At 31.9% G+C, this 20209-nt stretch overlaps 1 protein-coding gene across 3 annotated transcripts in view; it reads left to right on the top strand.

Annotated features, from left to right (window-relative positions):
* Adk (adenosine kinase) overlaps positions 1–20209 on the top strand; it is a 488318-nt gene that overhangs the window by 147425 nt on the left and 320684 nt on the right. The window lies entirely within an intron of this gene.

Here is a 20209-nt window from a genome sequence, read left to right as displayed (position 1 = left end):
AAATTTTTTTAGTTGTAAATGAACACAATACCTTCATTTCTTTTATCTATCTATCTTTTTATATGTGGTGCTGAGGATCAAACCTAGTGCCTCACATGTGCTAGGCAAATGCTCTACCACTGAGCTATAGCTCCAGTCCTGGGTTGGTTAATTATTTTAAAAATTAAAGAAAAGATGCAAAATGATTCTGAACTTCTGATAAATTTGTTGCAGTCTATATTTTACTGCCATAGAATAGTTTCGTTCATCTGAATTAGGTATTTAATAGTCATTGCCATCAAATAAGCAAAAATTATTTTAATTGCTATTTCTTGGGTTATTGGTAAAGTTGAATATCTTTTATTGTTTATTGTTCATTTACATTTTTCTTAGGTATTTATAACCCTTCACTATTTATTTTATAATTTTTTACATGTTAATGATTTGTAGACGTACTTCATACTTTATGGATAACATTCATTTTTATCAAATAAAGTATTCCTTGTTTATTATTTGTAGATTAACTTTGCATATGTTTTTTATTGTGCCAGATTTCTTAATGTAACCTTCAATGTTTGTTTGTTTGTTTTGGGCAGGAGGTACCAGGGGCACTAGGCCACTGAGCCACATCCTCAGCCCTATTTTGTATTTTATTTAGAGACAGGTTCTCACTGACTTGCTTAGTGCCTTGCTTTTGCTGAGGCTAGCTTTGAACTCACAATTCTCCTGAGATGCTGAGATTATAGGCATGTACTACCACACTTGGCTCAGTGTTTTTAATGTAATTAAACTTTATGGCTTCTGAAGCTGGATGTAATGGGACATACCACAAGCCCAGCATTGGGAGGTTGAGGCATGAGGATGGAACTAGTGTAGGTGTCTGTCAGTGGATGAATGGATAAAGAAAATGTGGTTTATATATACAATGTAGTTTAATTCAGCCATAAAGAAAAATGAAATTATATCGTTTGCAGGAAAATGTATGGAACTTATATTAAGTGAAATAAGCCATACGCAGAAAGTCAATCATCATATGTTTTCTCTCATGTGGAAGCTAGAGAGGAAAAAGTAAAAGAAAGGTAGGGGGAATCTTAGGAAAATCAAAGGGAGATCACTAGAGCAGAGGAAAAGAACCAGAAAGAGGGAATAGTAGAGGGAAAGGGGAAACACTGAGGAATGATATTGACCAAATTATATTGTTATATTGTTTGCATGTATGAATATACAGTAACAAATCCCACCATTTCGTACTATAGTTTACCAATAAAAAATATGAAAAAACAACCCAAAACTTTATGGCTTCTGCGTTTTATATGGTGTTTAGAAAGAATATTTTTACAAGATACGAAAATTCTGCTTTATATATAGATACAAATATATGCATATAGATGTATATGTATCTATGCATCTGTTGAAACGTATATATCTGGGTATATCTTGCATATACATATATGCTCATATGTTTATGTGTATGTATTATATGAGTCTATATACTTACACCCATACCATCTAGTGGGTAATTGAATAAACATATTTTGAGATATATACTCTTTTGAGTTAGCGGTCTAAGCTACTGTGGAGTTAATGAATTTGTGTTCTTTTTAAACTTCCAGCTTTGAAGGATATGAAAAATCTTTATGTACCTCTGGTTCTTATCTCTGAAATTTGAAAGCTAGGTCAGAATCCTACTTAGTTCTCATGGATGGATTAATTGTGATTTTTGTTGATAAATGCTTTCCCTTTAAATTCTAATTAACTTCAAGAACCAGAAAAGTGGAAAATTGAGAAATAAAATAAAGATGATTGGTTGATTGATTTCTATTTTGAAATGACTCTTTTGTATTAAACATACAATCAAATTCAGGTGTAGTGTAATATTTTAGGTTGTAAGAAATGAATCTTTAAAAAAATTTCTTTTAGTTGTAGAGGAATACAATACCTTTATTTATTTATTTATTTTTATGTGTTGCTGAGGATCAAACCCAGTGCCTCACATATGCTAGGCAAGTTCTCTACTACTGAGCCACAACCTCATTCATATAAAAACTTAATGTTTGATCATTTTTATGAAGAAGACTGTGGAGGACATCTTTGTATTGTCAATCAATTTTTATTGTTTTTGTAAAACATCCTGTTAGTAGTCACTTTTTGAGCCCAGGTTAAATAGGGAATAAAAGGTGATTTTCTTTTTTGTTCTTAGATATTATTATTAATCTGCTCTGGCCATGATGACCAAAGACCGTAGAGTAGGTAAATAAAACGACAGAAATTTATTTCCTTACAGTTTTGGATGCTGGAAGTATAAGAACAGGGCTGTTTTCTTATGAGGGCTCTCTTCATTGCTTCATAGATTTCTGCCTGTTTTCCAGTGTATCCCAGACTATGTATGCACCTCTGTTACTCTCTGATGTTGGAATGGTGACCAGCTCTCCCTCTTTGCCAGGATTTCCCCAGTTTTAGCAAAGTCCTATATCCTAGGAAATCCCTCCTCAGGATACAAAAGACTTTTTTTTTTTGGCGGGGCAGGGGGTCGAGTAATAGACATAAGAATTGAGGAAATAAGATAGCCCCTAAAGTAGGGATTTGATAGCAACAGTATTTTTTTTTTTTTTTTTAATATGGAGGATTGAACCTACAGGTCCTTTACTGAGTATATCCCAAGTCCTTTTTTTGGTTGGGGGAGTAGCGGGGATTGAACCCTGGGATGCTTTTCCAATGAGCTACATGCCCACTACATTTGTATTTTTATTTTAAGACATGGTCTGGCTAAGTTGCTGAAGGTTTTCCTGAATTGCTGATGTTTGTCTCAAACATAAAATCCTCCTTCCTCAGCCTCTTGAACACTGGATTATACATAAGTGTCACTATGCTCAATGTGAAAGTAATGCTTATTTGATAGTATATGAATTATCCAACTTCTTTTTTTCCCTCTGAGAACAGATGATTGGGAGCCATGATTTTTGGATCATGGTTGTGATTATTCATTATTATACCAATATGTGTTTGTGGTAGGTAAAATAACAACCTCCTTTAAAGATTCCTGTGTCCTAAATCCCTGGACAATTACTTCTCAGTCAGCAGTTACTTAGTCTTCTGAAAATATAATCATTGAAAATAGTGACCTCTTGGGGGCTGGGAATGTGGCTCAGTGGTAGAGTGCTTTCCTAGCATGCATAAGGCCCTGGATTCAATCTCTAGTACTGCATCGGTGGGGAGAGGGAATGGACCCTAATTTTGCTTAGGCATGCCACACAAATGAATATATATTATCAGGTTGTGTTTGAATAAAGTTACATTTCAGAAATAAGTAGTTTTGACTCTGAAAAGAACTTTCTCGGTTCCTTTACTAAAACTTTAACTTATTTGGAATTTGTTTTTGACACTACACTTCAGTTACCTTTGTCATTAAAAAAAAAAAAAATACAATTATGTGGTTGATAAACAGAATAGGAAAACAAACATTTGATACAAAGTAGATATTTTTGTAAAACTAAAAACTGATTCCTAAAATGTGAATTCCTACTGTTGCTGTTAGGTACAGTATTGCTTAAGTACATACTTTTGTTGAGAAATTATTTAGTTTGATGTCATTACAATGGACTAAGAATGTGGGCTTGATACATCAGAGATACAAGTTGGAGTGGATCTTACTTTTGACTATATCGTTTACCACACACCAAAGGATAATCTAATTGCTCTAGTCAGTTTGGAGAATTACTATTGGAAAGGAAACACAGGTAAAAGTATCTTATTTTATTGGCTAAAAAGAAGTATTTCATTGTTAATATCCTATAAAGATGTATAGTATAATCTGAATTTTAAAAATAAATATTAAAAAATAAGAATTTTAAACAAAAGGTGAGTAAATAATGGATTTTCTTGATTGTGTAGATTCTTTTCAGTCAAACTTGCAAGTATTTGACCATTATAATTTTAAATATTTTTTACTATTCTGTTCTTTCTCATTTCTTCTCATAATGAACATACATGTTGGTTTGCTTGATGGTTGTTTCCTTGATATTTCTTTGAAGACGTCTCCTCCACAAATATGCTCCCTTGGTATTTGTTATATACTATTATCATGTATTTTTTTGGAGGGGGTCTGGTATGGCTATTCATAAAAATTTTCTGTACTGTTTGAAATATTTTCACCACAAGCTTAAGCTATACATTTTCTTAACTCAGATCCACTTCAGTTACTTAAAATATCACTTCTTTACTACCCTCTTTTATACTACAGTATACTCCCAATCATTAGAGCCCAGAGGTCAAAAAAGAAGATGTGGTCTTCATTCCCCACCTGAATCCCATCTTGGTAATACTAGGGATTGAACACCCAGGGGTACTTTACTACTGAATGCATCCCTCAGTCCAAACAGGGTCTTGCTAAGTTGCTGAGGCTGTCTTGAACTTGTGATCCTTCTTCCTCAGTCTTCTGAGTTGCTGGGTTCAGGGGTGTGCACCATCACACCCTGCTTTGTCTTCATTTTGATGATTAGCATTCTGATTTAATAAGATAGAATATCATGTTGGGTAATTAAGTGAAGCAGAATTAAAATCTTTGTGTTCTATCTGGCAACCTCATCTTGCTTTCCTTATTGAAGATAGTTCTCTCACCCTTAGACAATTTTAATTTTGACATCTTTACATGTTGGAGATTTTAAGTATTGCTTTTCAACCACTTTTAGTTGTCTTCAATTTGGGAAGAATTGGAGATTGTCAGAGTTAACTATTCATCATTTAAAATACAATTTCAGTAAATGTCATGTTTCTTTTATGCTTTCTGGAGACAACAGTTTTCTTTGGTGCTTAGATACCTTTTGGTTTCTTGAAAATTTATGTTATTATGTGATAGTGAATTTTTCAAAAGCCCAATGTCCAACTTATATGAGGTATTTCTATATTGTTTTAAGTTATATGGACTCAATTGTTTTTAAGCTTCTTGCAAAATTGATTTCACTTTCATTTTTAAAGTATCATTTTTGTGTTCTGTTTTGGACATCTGATCAAATATTTTGGCTGTCTTCTTTGTTAACTATAATATAAACAAATAGTCATGAAAATCAATAATTTTTTTCTCCCTGTCCTCTTACAGAATTGAGGCTGTATTATTTATATGACTATTCAAAAATAGAAAATAAGCATTTTTTTTTTTTTTAGTAACTGCCATCTAATACAGTAAAATTTTCTTTCTCCTTTAAGTAAAGATTTTTGGATAAAATAAAATTTTATCTTTTCTGTGATAGAAATTCCTGGAAACTCCTAAATTTCTTCATGTTTCTTGCAAATCACCTTCATTACAATAAATTTTTCTATATTCTTAATTACAGATTTTCTTTCTTAATCACATATTTAAAATCTTTAGTAATGAGTATGAATTTTTCTTCACATAAACATTAAACATTTTAGCTTAGTTTCTTTGAAATATCAGATTCTTATTTTTATCATGTAATTCCTAACCTTGTGTTCCCTCTTTGACATTTTAATCTTCCAATTTCTTTCTGTTTTCCCTGTTAGATATCCATATTTATATTTAACTTCTAGTAAAAATTTAACCATGTTTTTGTTTTGTCTTTAATTAAATTATGAGAAAACTGCCCAAGCGCCAGTGTGTTTGTGTTTTCATACAGTCTACATCTCAGGGGGATGCTTTTAATTGTTGTTTTGATGTAAAATATAATGCAGTGAACCAGTTTTCAGAATTAATTTAACACTTCCCGAAACCCTATGTGTGATGAATTTCTAAAAACATTAAGCAGAACATAAGTTTAAGGAGTTATATTTGAGTAAAATGCAACATACTGAATCAAAACTTATAAAGTTGTTATTTCACGAACCATTTAGCATTTCTGAGTTATACTATTTAGAAGCTAAAAGGATTTAAATAAAAAAGCTAATTTTGTTTTTTGAAAAGGGTTAATCTGTATGGTTTGTATTTAAAAAAATATTACTTCCGATCATCTCTTTTGCAACCTATTTCACCTAGAGAAACTAGTTGGAGGTTAAAAGACTTTTTATGAGACATACCTCTGGGAATGTGGGAGTAGTCTAGACTACTTAGAGTATAAAAGAAATGACACTGGAGTGATCAAAGAGAATTCTCTGTTCTAATGCCTTACACCTGGAGCAGTTGTAGAAATGTCAATAGCACAACTGTATTTATAAATATCAGAGCAGGATGTGGCAGATGGTGATGCAACACAGAGTCTTGTCAAAACCTTTTTGTCATTAAAAAATAGAGGTGCCTGTTAAAGCCAAATTTCAGATTAATTATTTTAATTAACATGGGTCCCACTAAGTAAAGTTGACTGTTCAAATTGCCTGTAGAGAAGAACTATTGCTATTAATAATGAACAATTTGGGCTGGGTTTGTAGTTCAGTGGTAGAGCACTTGCCTTGCATGCGTGAGGCACTGGGTTCGATCCTCAGCACCACATCTACAACTTTAAAAAAATTAAAAAAAAAAATGAACAATTTATCAGCTCAGAATATAGCTCAATGATTTATCAAAGCCATATACACTTCATAGAATCAGATAATCCAGAAGACTGTGTTATAAACAATGCTTAGGTATCCAGTGATGACACTAGCAATCATTTTGGTTCATTTCAAATTTGTGTTTTTTAACAGTACTTAACTAAATATGGTATGTTCTTCATATAATATCAAAATTATGAACAGTATACCTAACCCCATACTTACACATAACAATACCTCAGTAAGTTTTAGGTGCTCTTATTACATCACAAAAAATATATATGGCTAATATTTTTCATTAATTGAATTTTATAATTCCAGCAATTTGAGGATAATGTATATAAAGCAATAAAACATACTAAACATTCCTTTCTTTGCAACTATCTCAAAACCTATCATCTCAAAAATAGAAAGTAAAGGACTAGGACCTAAAACCTTCCAGCAAAATAGTTCCTTAGATATTTAAAATAAAAAAAAAAAGTTGAATAAAATTTTAATTCTCTTCTCCTAAATATTTCATATGGTTAGCTAGTGTTTTTTGTGCTTTTGTTGTTATTGTTTGTTTTTTGTTTTATTTTTGATAGTGACTTGGAAAAACTGGTGTCCATCGTTGTTCAACTATATATTGGTTGATTGGAGTGTGTGTGTGTGTGTGTGTGTGTGATTTTTTGTTTGTTTGTTTTGTTTTGTTTTGTTAATAGAGCTGGGGATTGAATCTAGGACCTTGTATATGCTAGGCAAATGCTCTACCATTGAGTTGTATCCCAAACCCAGAAATTTACTTTTATTCTGTAAAATTAGTAATCTCAGTATTACCCCCACTAGTGTCATATGTTGGAACTTATCATAGAATTGTTAGACTCAAATGTAATAGGTGCAACATAATGATAATTTTATTATCAAAGTATTGGATGTGGTAAAGTAAAATACAGTTGCTGATGAATTATTCCCTTTTACAAGTGGATATTCAAGAGGTTTACACTTTTTTGAATATATCCTTTCATAAGATATTTATACCTACAAAAATAAAAGATTCGGTTTATTACTTAGTAGACTAACTCATGACTTTACAGGGTTAAATTAAGCTTTGGATTTACTTAATAAAGTATTACATGTTATATAAATTAGAAATTGTAAATCACTTCGAAGATATAATAGTTTGGACTACTTCATTAAACCACATTATGTTAGTATCCAGGCCAAGAAAGTTTTATAATACTACTCAATAATTTTAGAGTTTTAAACTTCCTTATGATTCCGTTGGTGAAGAAAATTCCTAGTATGGAAAAAAGTTCTGAAAGCAAGATTTTTATTGTAATAGAACTTTATTTTTAGGTTTTTGAATGTAATAGCTTAATGGTAAAAATCTTATGTTAGTAAATGAATTGTGCATCTGTTAAAATGTTCTGTTTGTTTTAAATGTTAAAAAATTGTTCTTTATTTTTTATAGCTGTAGGCTGGGTACTATAGTACTACACTATCAGATTTTACAATCTAGAATTATGGATTGTCTGATTGAATGTGATACTTCTTTGCAGATTCTACAACTTGGCCTCCCACTTGGCCTTTTATTATGAGAAAGTTAGCCAAAATGTTGACTTCCTTGTGCATTTGTATTTACATATGGCCAAATGCTCAGAACACTCACCCCCACGCATTTCTTGCCTCTTCAGAGGCATGATTCCCATCCACTCCATTTAGAGCCATTGACTTTTTGTTTTCTAATTATTTACTCCTCTAGCAATCAGAAGTCTCATTTATTATTGGCATTTTCTGGAGAAAGTATTTTCCAGATTTATGATTGATAAAATTTTAAAAATATGTTCCTGTTTAGAACTGGAGGTATACCTCAGTAATGGAGTGTTTCCTATCATGTGCAAAGTCCTGATTTCTGATTTAATCCGTCTATTGTTATGAAATAAAAGGCCTGATTTTTTGTTTAGAATTTAAAATGATTGCAGAGGTGAAATAGGCAGAGCTAGGCTGAGGTACCTTTTCTCTGATCTTGAAATTAAATTGTGGGTATGTTTAGCCCTAAAGATTAATATGTGTGCGTTTATACAGAGATGTTGATGAGATAAAATGGAGAATTGGCCTGAGGTGCTCTCCCATATAACTATTTACAACCAACCATATAGTGGTATGTAAGCCTTGTCATGGTTTTCATAGGCCTTTCTTGGTAATCATCACTGTCCATGCCATAATGAACCAGAATTTTCATATGTCTCAAAAATCTCTAGTCATAGTAGTAAGTTTTTAGCAGCCATGCAGCAGCCATTTCAAATATGGAAGAAATATGGTTGGGTGGGTACTTAGTTGACCACTGAGAAACTTCTTGGTAGGAATAGCAGGTAGGTTGCAGGAGAAGGGTAGGTAAATTAAAGAACTTTCTCATTTACTATTTGTGTCTTTAGAGGTGATCTAACAACATGTAACAAAAACCTATTAAAATGTATGAGAACTTTAGAAATTGGAGATTTGCCGAAATAAATTTAGATTTAACTATATAAGATAATAATATAGTCCTTTATTAAGATGGTATATCTTTTACACAAATATGATCAGTGATATCATATATCATTAAATAGATCGGATTACCTTCCAGTTCTGTTAAGAAATTTTTTTTCATATTTATTGAGTACTATGGTTTTGTACTTTTATTTAACATTTGTCATCTACTCATATTCAAAATCAAATTATATTTTTCAAGTAGGCTAACATAAAGACTAATATTTGAAATATGTGAGGTAATAAAAATTGTTGAGAAAATGAAAAGTAGTATCTCTGAAGCATTTATATAAATATATCTTATGCCTTAAATAATGGAAAGTATGTAGAATAATTGAGTTATTTTTTTAAAGTCCATTTTCCCTTCCCAGAATTTATAGATGCAATCCTGTCTTCAGGGAAGTTGTATTAAATGTAGAAGATAATAGTCAATAATAGCATAGTCATAGTTGTAAGTTTTTAAAGGAACTGTCAATTCTTTTTTTTTTTTTTTTTGTAGTGGGGCAGATACTGGGGATTAAACTCAGGGGCACTCAACCACTGAGCCACATCCCCAGCCCTGTTTTGTATTTTGGTTAGAGAAGAGGTCTCACTCAGTTGCTTAGCACCTTACCTTTGCTGAGGCCGCCTTTGAACTCTAGATCCTCCGGCCTCAGCCTCCTGAGCCTCTGGTATTACAGGCTCCTGGTGGGAACTGCTAATTCTTAACCATCTCATTTAGGTTCCTAAGGGCTGAAATTTTTCGTTTTATAGTAGCAATGGTTTGGGATATGTACAAAGCCTCTGATTTGAAAAGGCCTGACTTTTGGAAAGGCAGTATAGTAGGTAAAGAAACAAACTTTGTTTTTGGATTCTTCTATAGATAATCAAGCATGATATTCAAAAAGTTGTTGCACATTTATACTTTATTCTCACATCCCCCTGTCTGTGGGATTCCTTAAAATTTTATACATGTTTTTAATTACTATATTATAAACATTTACAGTACGTCTGTGTCATATAGTTTTATAGAACCACCAAATAGAATCATAAGAAAATGTAAAGGTAATATTCCAAATCAAGAAAAATGGACTAAGTATAATATACTTCCTGTGTGTTTGCTTAATTTTAGTAACCTTATGTGTTAGTCAGCTTTCCTTTGCTGTGACAAGTACACCCGACAAGAACATATTAGAGGAAAAGTGTACTTTGGCTCAGGGTTTCAGAGGTTTAGTCCTTGGTCAATTGATGCCATAGCTCTGGTCCTAAGGTGAAGCAGAACATCATGTTTGGAAGGCCATCATGGAAGAAATCTGCTCAGTTCTTGAGAAACAGAAAGCAGAGAGAGCTTAAGTACAATAAACCCCAAGGCATGCCCCCAATGACCTACTTTCTCTAGCCACACCCTGCCATTAATCCATTCAGATTATTAATCCATCAAATGGAGTAATCAACTAATTAGGTCACAGCTGTCATAATCATTTCACCTCTGAACATTCCTACATTGTCTCATAGGTGAGCTTTCAGGAGACACTTTATATCCAAACCATAGCACCATATATTCAGAGGTACATGACAAACTTACTTGCTGTGTATAAGGCAAGTTTACTTAGTCTAACTCTGCTTTAGTGTTCTCTTTTATATACTATAAAGCAAAGAAATGAATTCTGAGTAATTATAGGTTAAGTAATGGAAATAAGCCTTATGATATGATTAATTTCATTATTATCATCATTAAAGAGGTTGGGTTTTAATTTATCAGTAGTTTTTCAGAATACTTATCAGTGATACACACTGAAAAATTGCATTAGAAAAAGCCAGTTTCAAAACAGTCCTGTATTAGGATTCCCAGATAACTTTTCAAAATATTTTTAGTTATATAATCCTTGAATTAAAGTTTCTCTATTAAAATTGTAAAAGAATCACAGTGTTCTAGAAATCCCAATATTACGGGTTGGATTTTCAAAATCACAGACTATGGTTTGGATTTAGATGTCAACAAATTTTCATCTTGGATTGAGGTGTGTGTTGTTTTTTAAAGTAAAAATTTTAAATATTTTTATAAAGTAAAATCTTTTTGATTATTAATAAAAGTTTCTCTTTCACATAATTATGAATTCACAGAATCTTGATTCAATATTATAAAACTATTATATTTTCTAAAATGTAATATATATACTTGGTTATTTGCAAACACAACTATAGGTTTTTTTTTTCCTTTTAGTTGTAGATGGACACAATCTTTTATTTATGTATATGTGGTGCAGAGGATTAAACCCAGGGCCTCACACATGCTAGGCAAGCACTCTCCACTGAGCCACAGCCCCAGCACCAATAGGTTTTTTGATATGTCTCTATTTTTAAAAGTGGAGAATATTGAATATTGCTCAGACTTAGTGACTTCATTTTAATAAGGAGAATGTGTGGCAATGATGGTTTGCTGTTTCTGAGGCTAGATCATTAAAGACATCATTGCTTCCACAGTATTTTGTTTTGAAACACTCATGATGATGAAGTCAACTGCTATGTCATGAAGACATTCAGTCTGCCTAATGAAGAGGTCTATATGGGGAGGAACTAAAGCCTTTTACCAACAGGCAGCACCAACATGCTAGCTGTGTTAATGAGGCAGCCCAAGTCAAATCTTCAGATGATTGGAGCTCTGACCAGCTTATTGACTGAAGCCTAATGAGATATGCCAAGCCACAATTGGTCCACTAAGCTGCTCCCAAATCCCTGCCCCACAAAAACCATGTGACAGATTTCTTTTCTTTAGCCACTGTGTTTTACAATGACAGATGACTGATAATATGTAAAGTCCAAAACTCAAAATGTATAAAAGGGTGTATGATTTAGAAGTAGGGTTTTCCACCCTGTGGCTGTACTCTATTCATATTCAGTGCATTTTATTAGATTTGACCACTTTCATGAGTTTCTTGCACATCCTTCCAGAAATCTATTCTCTTTTTTTTTTTCAATATTTTTTTTAGTTGTTGATAGGCCTTTATTTTATTTATTTGTATGTGGTGCTGAGGATCGAACCCAGTGCCTTACACATGCCACATAAATGCACAACCATTGAGTTACAGCCCAGCAGAAATCTAATCTATTACAACCATGTGCATGTCTATTATGTATATTTTTATGCATTAGCACACTTTACCATTAATCCATATACAATTTTGTAATCCAACAACCCCCTCCCCCCCAAAAAAAGTGTCTTGGAGCTTGCACCTTATCAATACAAAATAGGTATGACTAATTCTTTTCAATGGCCATACTAGTTCATTCAGTGACTGTATTATAATTTGCTTAATGAATCTTTTATTGTTGAACATTTAAGTGGTTTATATAGATGCTTCAGGGAGTACCTTAGTATACAAGTCATTTTTCATCTGTGTAAATATATTGTTAAAATATATTCATGTAAGTAGAATTGCTGACTCAAAGGGGCATAGGCATTGTAAATTTTATCGAAGTTGCCAGATTTCTCCATATAAACATTTGCCAATTTTATTTCTACTAGAATTAAATGAGCATGTTTGTTTTAATACATCCTCAATAATTCAGAGAATATTCATTGTGCTCTTTTACCAGTGTGATCTAAAAAAAAAAAAATACCCCATTGAAAGTCTGTATTCACAATTTTCTGATGAAATCAAGTTCTTGGATGAAATAAACTATTTTCCAAGTCAGTTGCTGAAATTCACTTTAAAAAGAGAAAATCTGAATGGACTAATATCCAAATAAGAAATGGAGCAGGGTATTAAAGAATTTTCTCTCCACAAGAGAGCTGTGAGTCCTGGAAAAATTAAAAAAACCTTTAAGGAACAGACAGTTCTAAGATACTTCTAATTCATTCTGAAGCTTCTGGGACAAAGTATCTAGGTTGCATTTTATAAGCTGGTCTCACATTGATACCATAACCCAAGGAAGAAAAAGAAAAGGAGACAAGAAAGCATAAAGCTAAAAGGAAACTACAGATTAAGGTTACTGTTGTTGTAAAAGTATTTGAAAACAGAATCTAGTACCACATTAATAATGGACAATGAGAGCTGAGAATGTAGGCTAGTGGTAGAGAAATTGCTGACCATGTGTGAGGCCCTAGGCTGGATCCTCAGTGTCAAAAAATTGTAATAATAAGGATGAACAATGACCAAGTTGGGAAGCAGGGTTAATAGTTGGAATGCAAGAATGACTCATTATTAGAAAATCTGTTATTTTACACATATATTACTGAAGCAAAAAGAGAAAATACAATTTTCTGTATAGATGCTAAATAAATAAATAAAAGGAATCCACTTAGTAGCTGGGAATGTAGCTCAGTGGTAGAACCTTAGCCTATCATTTGTAAGAAGACTCTGGGTTCAATTGCCAGTATCACATTAAAAAAAAAAAAAGCATTCATTCATAATAGGTGCAAGTTTCTTTCATATGATAGAGTGTTTCTCTGAACTTTAATGCCAGTGTCACATCCTACAGATAATGTATTTAAATATTCTAATTAAAGTTAAGATTAAGATGAGAATTTCCGTATTGCTGCTATGATTTAATAATATACTGAAATTATTGGTCAACTCAGAGAAGGTAAGTAATAAGACTAAAAATAGGTACATAAAATTAACACTATCATTGTTAATTCTGGCCTGGAAAACCCAATAAGTTATGTGGAAAAAAAAACTACTAAAAATAGATTCAATAAATTCACTGGATTTAAAGTTAAATATTTGAAGCACTTAAATTGAAGCGTATAAATTAAAGCACTTAATATGCTACATAGATAAATTATAAATGAAATTTATAATAATTGCAAACAAAAAGATAATAACTTTCAGACTTTGTTTTTATCTCTAATTTCTTCAGTCTCTGCTCCCTTCCATTCCTAATTTATATTTTCTATTTCTTCATTTTCTCTTGTTTTTAGTTTTATTTTTTATACCTACTCATTTTGAGCTATCGGATTTAATACCAGAAGTCATACAACTAATATTTTATACCAGTATTGTAGTTTAAGTTTAAAATTATAAAAATAAGGCACTCTTTTGCTATAACTTGCTTTTCAGACACAAGAAATTTTATATACCAAAACGTGTTTTGGAAGTTTTGAGTAATGCTTCTAATTTTGAAACCCCTTTTTGACTTTTCATACAAACGAGATACTTTTAAATAAATTCAGTGTTTAATATAATGATCACTATAAATAATAATGATGGTATCGTTCATTGTAGTTCAATTGAAATAGCAAAACCAGAATAATTCAATTATATTTTCTAGAAGAATAACGAGAAATAAAGCAGTGACGATCCTATAATAGCCTATATTTTCATGTCTTTAACTCAAATAATTTCTTGCCATATTTCTTGAATTTTACATTTACTAGTAATATTTTAGTTAAAGTAAAATTAACCATATGATTTGATTACCGATCATAGTCTGTCAAATTCATGCTGTCTTAAAAATTATTGATGATAACAACATCATATAAGAGGGGTATGCAGTTATGAAAGACCCTAGCATGAGTGTACAGCTAAAAAAAAGTAAAGTTTATTCATATTGTGTAAAGTTTATTCATATTGTTTCTATCACCAGTAATTTTTAGTAGCATAGCACAAAGAATTGTATGTAGTGTGATGGTGAGACATGAAAAGGTGAATTTAGGAGTAGCCTTCCAGCTCTAGAATTTATTACCATCTGGTCTCTTTGCAGGCTATTATAATTATCCATGGAAATGTTTTCAACACAAAAAAGCATGGTTTGTACATTGGCAGAAAGTAAAAAATACCAGTGGTTTATAGCATATGTAGTTTTCGTTGAGTTAGGCAAGGGAAATGAACTGAAGAGCTAATAGAGAGTCATTGGTGGTGATGTGGTTTGTTTCAATTTTGTCAGAATCTGTTCATAATGAATAAAATATTGCACAAGAAAAGCTGAAAGTACTAAAAATGCAGTTATTCTATCTGAAATATCATTTTATCTTTATTTTAACCAGCAAAATGTAAGATAGTCTCAGATAAACTTTGATGTAAATCTCAGGAAAAAAATAAGGAATACATATCAAAGTTGGGAAATTTTTAAAAATGAAAACGTTCATGTAAAAATAATTCTATTTTTCATCATTGATAGAAGGTTAAATGTATTTGTCTTAATGTAATACAAACCTGTTATTTTAAATAATTTCAAGTATATGGTGGACTTATTTATTTCCCTCTTAAGAAGTAGAAATAGTTCACAATGCTAAAAACCAAGTATTTTTTTATTTCTGCATCCTGAGTTGGAGAGAGTTCTATAAAAAAATGAGATGAAAAATCAAAAAATTGAATCATTACTTTTTTCAGCTGTTTTAAAGAAAAATGCCTAGTGGGCTGGGAATATACAGGAAATTTAAATTTGTGATTGAGAATAAGAAATGCATTTGTGGTTTTAAAAAGAAATACCAGCATGTCACATTAAAATTATGGTGTCTACAGTATTGTACAGTTAACAGGAAAATGTATTACATCAGGGGGTATGTTGCACTTTAGAGAGCTAGTGTGGGGATACGCATGAAGAATATAATGCCATAGAAGGCATGAGCATTAATAATCTAGTCAGAGAGGAAGAATTTTGCTGTCTCCCATGTAACATAAAACAGATGTTCCATTCTATGAAAATCCTTCATACTAAAATGAGTGTTTAGATCACTGGTCAATAGGAGAAACATGAACAATGGCAATTTAATACTTTTGTGGATTTCTCCTGTTTTTGAGTTAATATTGGTGGTGGGAAAAGTGAAGGGATGTCTGCCAAATTTTATTGTTTTTTTTTGACATTTTAATTTTAGAGAACTGAAAGCCTACAGTAAACTATACTAAGTTTTTATTTATTGTGTTTTGCAAATTTAATCCTATTTTCTTTCCCAAAAGCAGTGGTATAAAAACTAAAATGTTTAGAAATTGTGGGTTCTGATTTAATAAGTTTGAATAAATAGTTAAGTATATCTAAAAGTATTGTTAATTAACTTTAAATGAATTACCTAAACATTAAGGAGATGGCAACTTAAAATAGACATATGCAGAAAGGGACATTAGGGATGTTACCATAGGATCCAAAGTATCTTTTCTTTCTTTTTAGTTGTTTTTCTTCGGGTTTTTTTTTAATATTTCTAGTTTTAAAATTCAGCTTTTATTGCTTAATAGTACGTAAAAGAGAACACTAAAGCAGAGTTAGACTAAGTAAACGTGCCTTATACACAGCAAGTAAGTATGTCATGTATCCCTGAATATATGGTGCTATGGTTTGGATATAAAGTGTCTCCTGAAAGCTCACTTATGAGACAAGGCAGGAATGTTCAGAATTGAAATAATTAGATTATGACAGCTGTGACCTAATTAGTTGATTACTCCATTTGATGGATTAATAATCTGATTGAATTAATGGCAGGGTGTGGTTAGAGGAAGTAGGTTATTGGAGGCATGTCTTTGGAGTTTATATTATTCTTGATTCCTTGTACTTAAGCTCTCTCTGCTTTCTGGCTCTCAAGAACTGAGCAGATTTCTTCCATGATGGGCTTCCAAATGTGATGTTCTGCTTCACCTTGGGCCCAGACTTATGATCAAGAACAGCTGATCAAGAACTATTCTTATGTTTGTCTCCACTTTTTGTTCACACAGCTAGCTTTGTTAGTTTTTTGTGTATCTGTGCCTGTTTTCTTACTATTTGATTACCTACAAAAACTTTCTAATAGCACATGTTGAAACATTGTACTTTCCTCTTCAGATCTCTTACTTTAAAATGTTAAATGACAAAAAGATGCATAAGATGGCTAATAAGCTGTAGAAAATATTTAAAATATCATTAATAGAAAAATGTAAATTAAAACTATGTGGAGATGCCATCCATACCTAATTTTTTTAGAATTTTTTATTTGTTTTAATTAAGTGTACATGTTGCAGAGTCATATTGGTCGTGTAGTCATATATGTACATAAAGTAATAATATCTGTTTTATTGTACTATCTTTCCTATCCCCACATCCCTTCCCCTCCCTTGCCCTCCCATCACCTCGCTCTACCTATTCTAAGGGAATGATATTCTTTCTTAGTGCCTCCTGTCTTATTGTGAATTAGCATCCGAATCTTAGAGAAAACATTTGGCCTTTGGTTTTGTGGGATTGGCTTATTTCACTTAGCATGATATTCTCCAACTTCCACCATTAACTGGTCAATGCCACAATTTCACTGTTCTTTAAAGCAGAGTAATCCATAATTACAAGTGCTGGCGAGAAGGCAGATGACTATCTTTCATACATTGTTTGTGGGAATGTAAAATGACAAAGGTATTCTAGAGAACAGCTTGACATTTTGTCTAAAATTAAACATACATTTTCCATATTACCAATCACATTCCTGGGTTTTTTTTCCATATAGAAATGGAAATTTATGCTCATGCAAAGACTTGTGATACAAATATTTATAGCAACTTTATTTGTAAAGTCTTTAACTGAAACATTCCAAATAACCTTCAATATGAATAAACAAACTGATGCATCTGTACAATGCAGTGCTACTCATCTTTATAAAGGAATTAAGTACCAATACAACAATTACCATGAACCTCAAGGGCATCATACTGAGTGGAAAAAAAGCCAATCTCAAAAGGATTATAGACTAAAAGAGTCCAATTATATAATGATATTAAAATTGTTTACAAAGGAGGTCTTGGAAAATAGACCAGTTGTTGCCAGGGGTTAAGGATAATGGGGGTGTGACTATAGAAGTTGCATGAAAGGGCCTCTTGTGGTGATGCAGTAGTCCCATATCTCATTGTGGAAGAGATTACATATTGGTTTCTCCAGCTGATAAAATTTCATAGAACAATACACAGACACAAATTAAGAGTATGTGTGAAAACTAGTGAATTTTGAGTAGGGTCTGTAATTTAGGATTGACCATTGTAAGTTTCCTGAATTTTATAATGAACTATAGTTCTATAATGTATTAACTGTAGTAGAGGTGGGTGAATGCTACACTGGAGCCTTCTGTACTATTTTTGCAAGTTCTTATAAATCTAAAATTAATATTTGATGATTCAAAAAGTCTTACTCTCTTTGTCTCGTATATGAACTTATTTGATCTTCATTTCAGAATAATCCCATGAAATGTACTTTTAAAGAGTCCTTTTAGACTTTTAAAACCTTAAAGGCCATGAAACTATTTGCTTGACAAATAAATTCCATGAACTATTTTTCCTTTGCTATTTCTTTCTTTAACCTCTTCATGGAATTCTAGGATTATGAAAGAATCAAAATAGATTTTATTTTCAAAATGATTCACCTTATAGACCAGTGGATACCCGGTAATTGTTTCAGAACTTTCTGCTATAAATGGAAGATTTTGGTGATCACCAAACTCATTGACTTAAACATAGTCTCCTCTATACTGTTTTGTGCCTTCTCTTGACCTTGTATCTATTTCATGTATCAGTTAAAACATCCCCTCTTCTGGAGGTCGGCCTCCAACATATGTATTTGCTTCAACTCTGTTTGGTGCTACTCCTGTATTGTTCCCATAGCAAGCTGGACTGATTTTATATAGTCAAAAAGTGGCCAAATAAAGGGCAAGGTATTTGCTAAACTGAAAATGTAGCTCTGGGTATACAACTTCATAATAAATCCTGAATCCTAAATGTACAAATAAATTATTCAAAAAGTGAGACCACACAACCTATCTTATGATATTTAACAGAGATATATTTGTAACTGGTAGAAGAAGAATCACTCCCTAGGTGCAAGATCAATTGCTGTTCATTTTATTCACCTGAAGATAAATCACTTTCACAGATTTTGCAGACTTCTCCTTTTTCTGAAAAAAATGATTTATTAAAATGTAGGCTTCTTTACTATATCAACACTCACTTACTCTTCCCTTTATAATATTTCTATATTGAAGGATGCCAGAGGCCAAAAGTAGTCTTGTCTGTGCTGGCTCAGTATTTCATTCTTATTTTTAAAGGAGTTGATGAAATTCCCTTCTATTCTGAAGGGCCATTTTTCACCTATGTATGAAGGAGTTTAAGCTATTTGAGTTGATATTAATGCATTATACCTATAAATTGTTTTTAGTTTGGATATAAAAAAGATGGCATTGATTTATATTCATTTAATATAATTTTAGAGCTCAACTCTGTTGATCCGAAAAATAGTTCTTTTTTTTTTTTGGTGAGTGAAGGGGAAAAAAAACGTGGTGTAAAAATACCAGTTAAAATATTAGGAACTGTTTTCAACATTTCATGTGTCTGCATTTTGTACTATTTATGTTATATGAGGAAAACTCAGTTGTTTCCCTGAATTACTATGTAAGTTTTGATAGGTTGAATAATATGACAGTCTTTGTTTATATACCTGGTGACTTCATTTTAAAAAATAGTTTCTGAACATTATCTCTAAAATGCTTTTCTTTAAACCCAACAAAATTCTTTCCTAAAAATATTTCTTGATGATTGTTCACATTAACTCCATTCATTAGACTTTCATCAATATATGTCAGAAATGTAAAGTTTTCACAGTAAAATTTTTTATGAGTAACTTGATTGAAGAGCATTGCTCTCCTTTTATTGTATTATAGTGACATCTAAAATTATAGTTTTTTGCCCAATTAATTTTCTTCTCCTTCATAGTATACTGTGACAAGTATATTCAAAGTGATGTCCTAGATATTTTCTATGACATTTGGATTTACATTTTTACAATGATTATTCCAAAATTTCTCATACTTGCCCTACTATATTGTATATGTTGAAATGATTTTTGCAGTCGTCATCCTTATTTCTTGCTGTTTTTCTTTTCTTTTGTTCACCTTGACTTCTTCAAAGTTTTTAAATACGATTGGATTTCCTTAATCCAAATTCTGTTGTGCATTGACTGTTGTATTTTTTATATTATATAGTTGCTTATGTAATACAAATAATTGTTTTTTGATATTTTGTGTGTTTATTTATTTGGCACTATTGTATTAAAAGTTATTTCGACTAGGTGTAGTTACATGCCTCTGAGCCCAACTACTCTGGAGAGTAAGGCATGAGGAACACAGGTTTGAGGACAGCCTGGGCAACTTAGTGTGATCTTTTCTCAAAATAAAAAATAAAAAGGGCTGAGGATGTGGCTCAGTGGTAGAACATTTCTGGTTTCCGTCCCCTGTGCTGAAAAAAATTAAAACCATGACAGTTGTTCATATGTAAACTTCATTAGTACAGAAATATGGAATGCAAGACAGCCATGCTCAGGTTTGCAC

The sequence above is a fragment of the Marmota monax genome, unplaced genomic scaffold, assembly GCF_021218885.2.
Source record: "Marmota monax isolate L192 unplaced genomic scaffold, Marmota_monax_Labrador192_F-V1.1 WCK01_AAM20220418_F8-fsc00019, whole genome shotgun sequence".
NCBI lineage: Eukaryota > Metazoa > Chordata > Mammalia > Rodentia > Sciuridae > Marmota > Marmota monax.
Note: the sequence above shows the minus strand (reverse complement) of the source record. Positions and strands in the feature narration are given on the sequence as shown.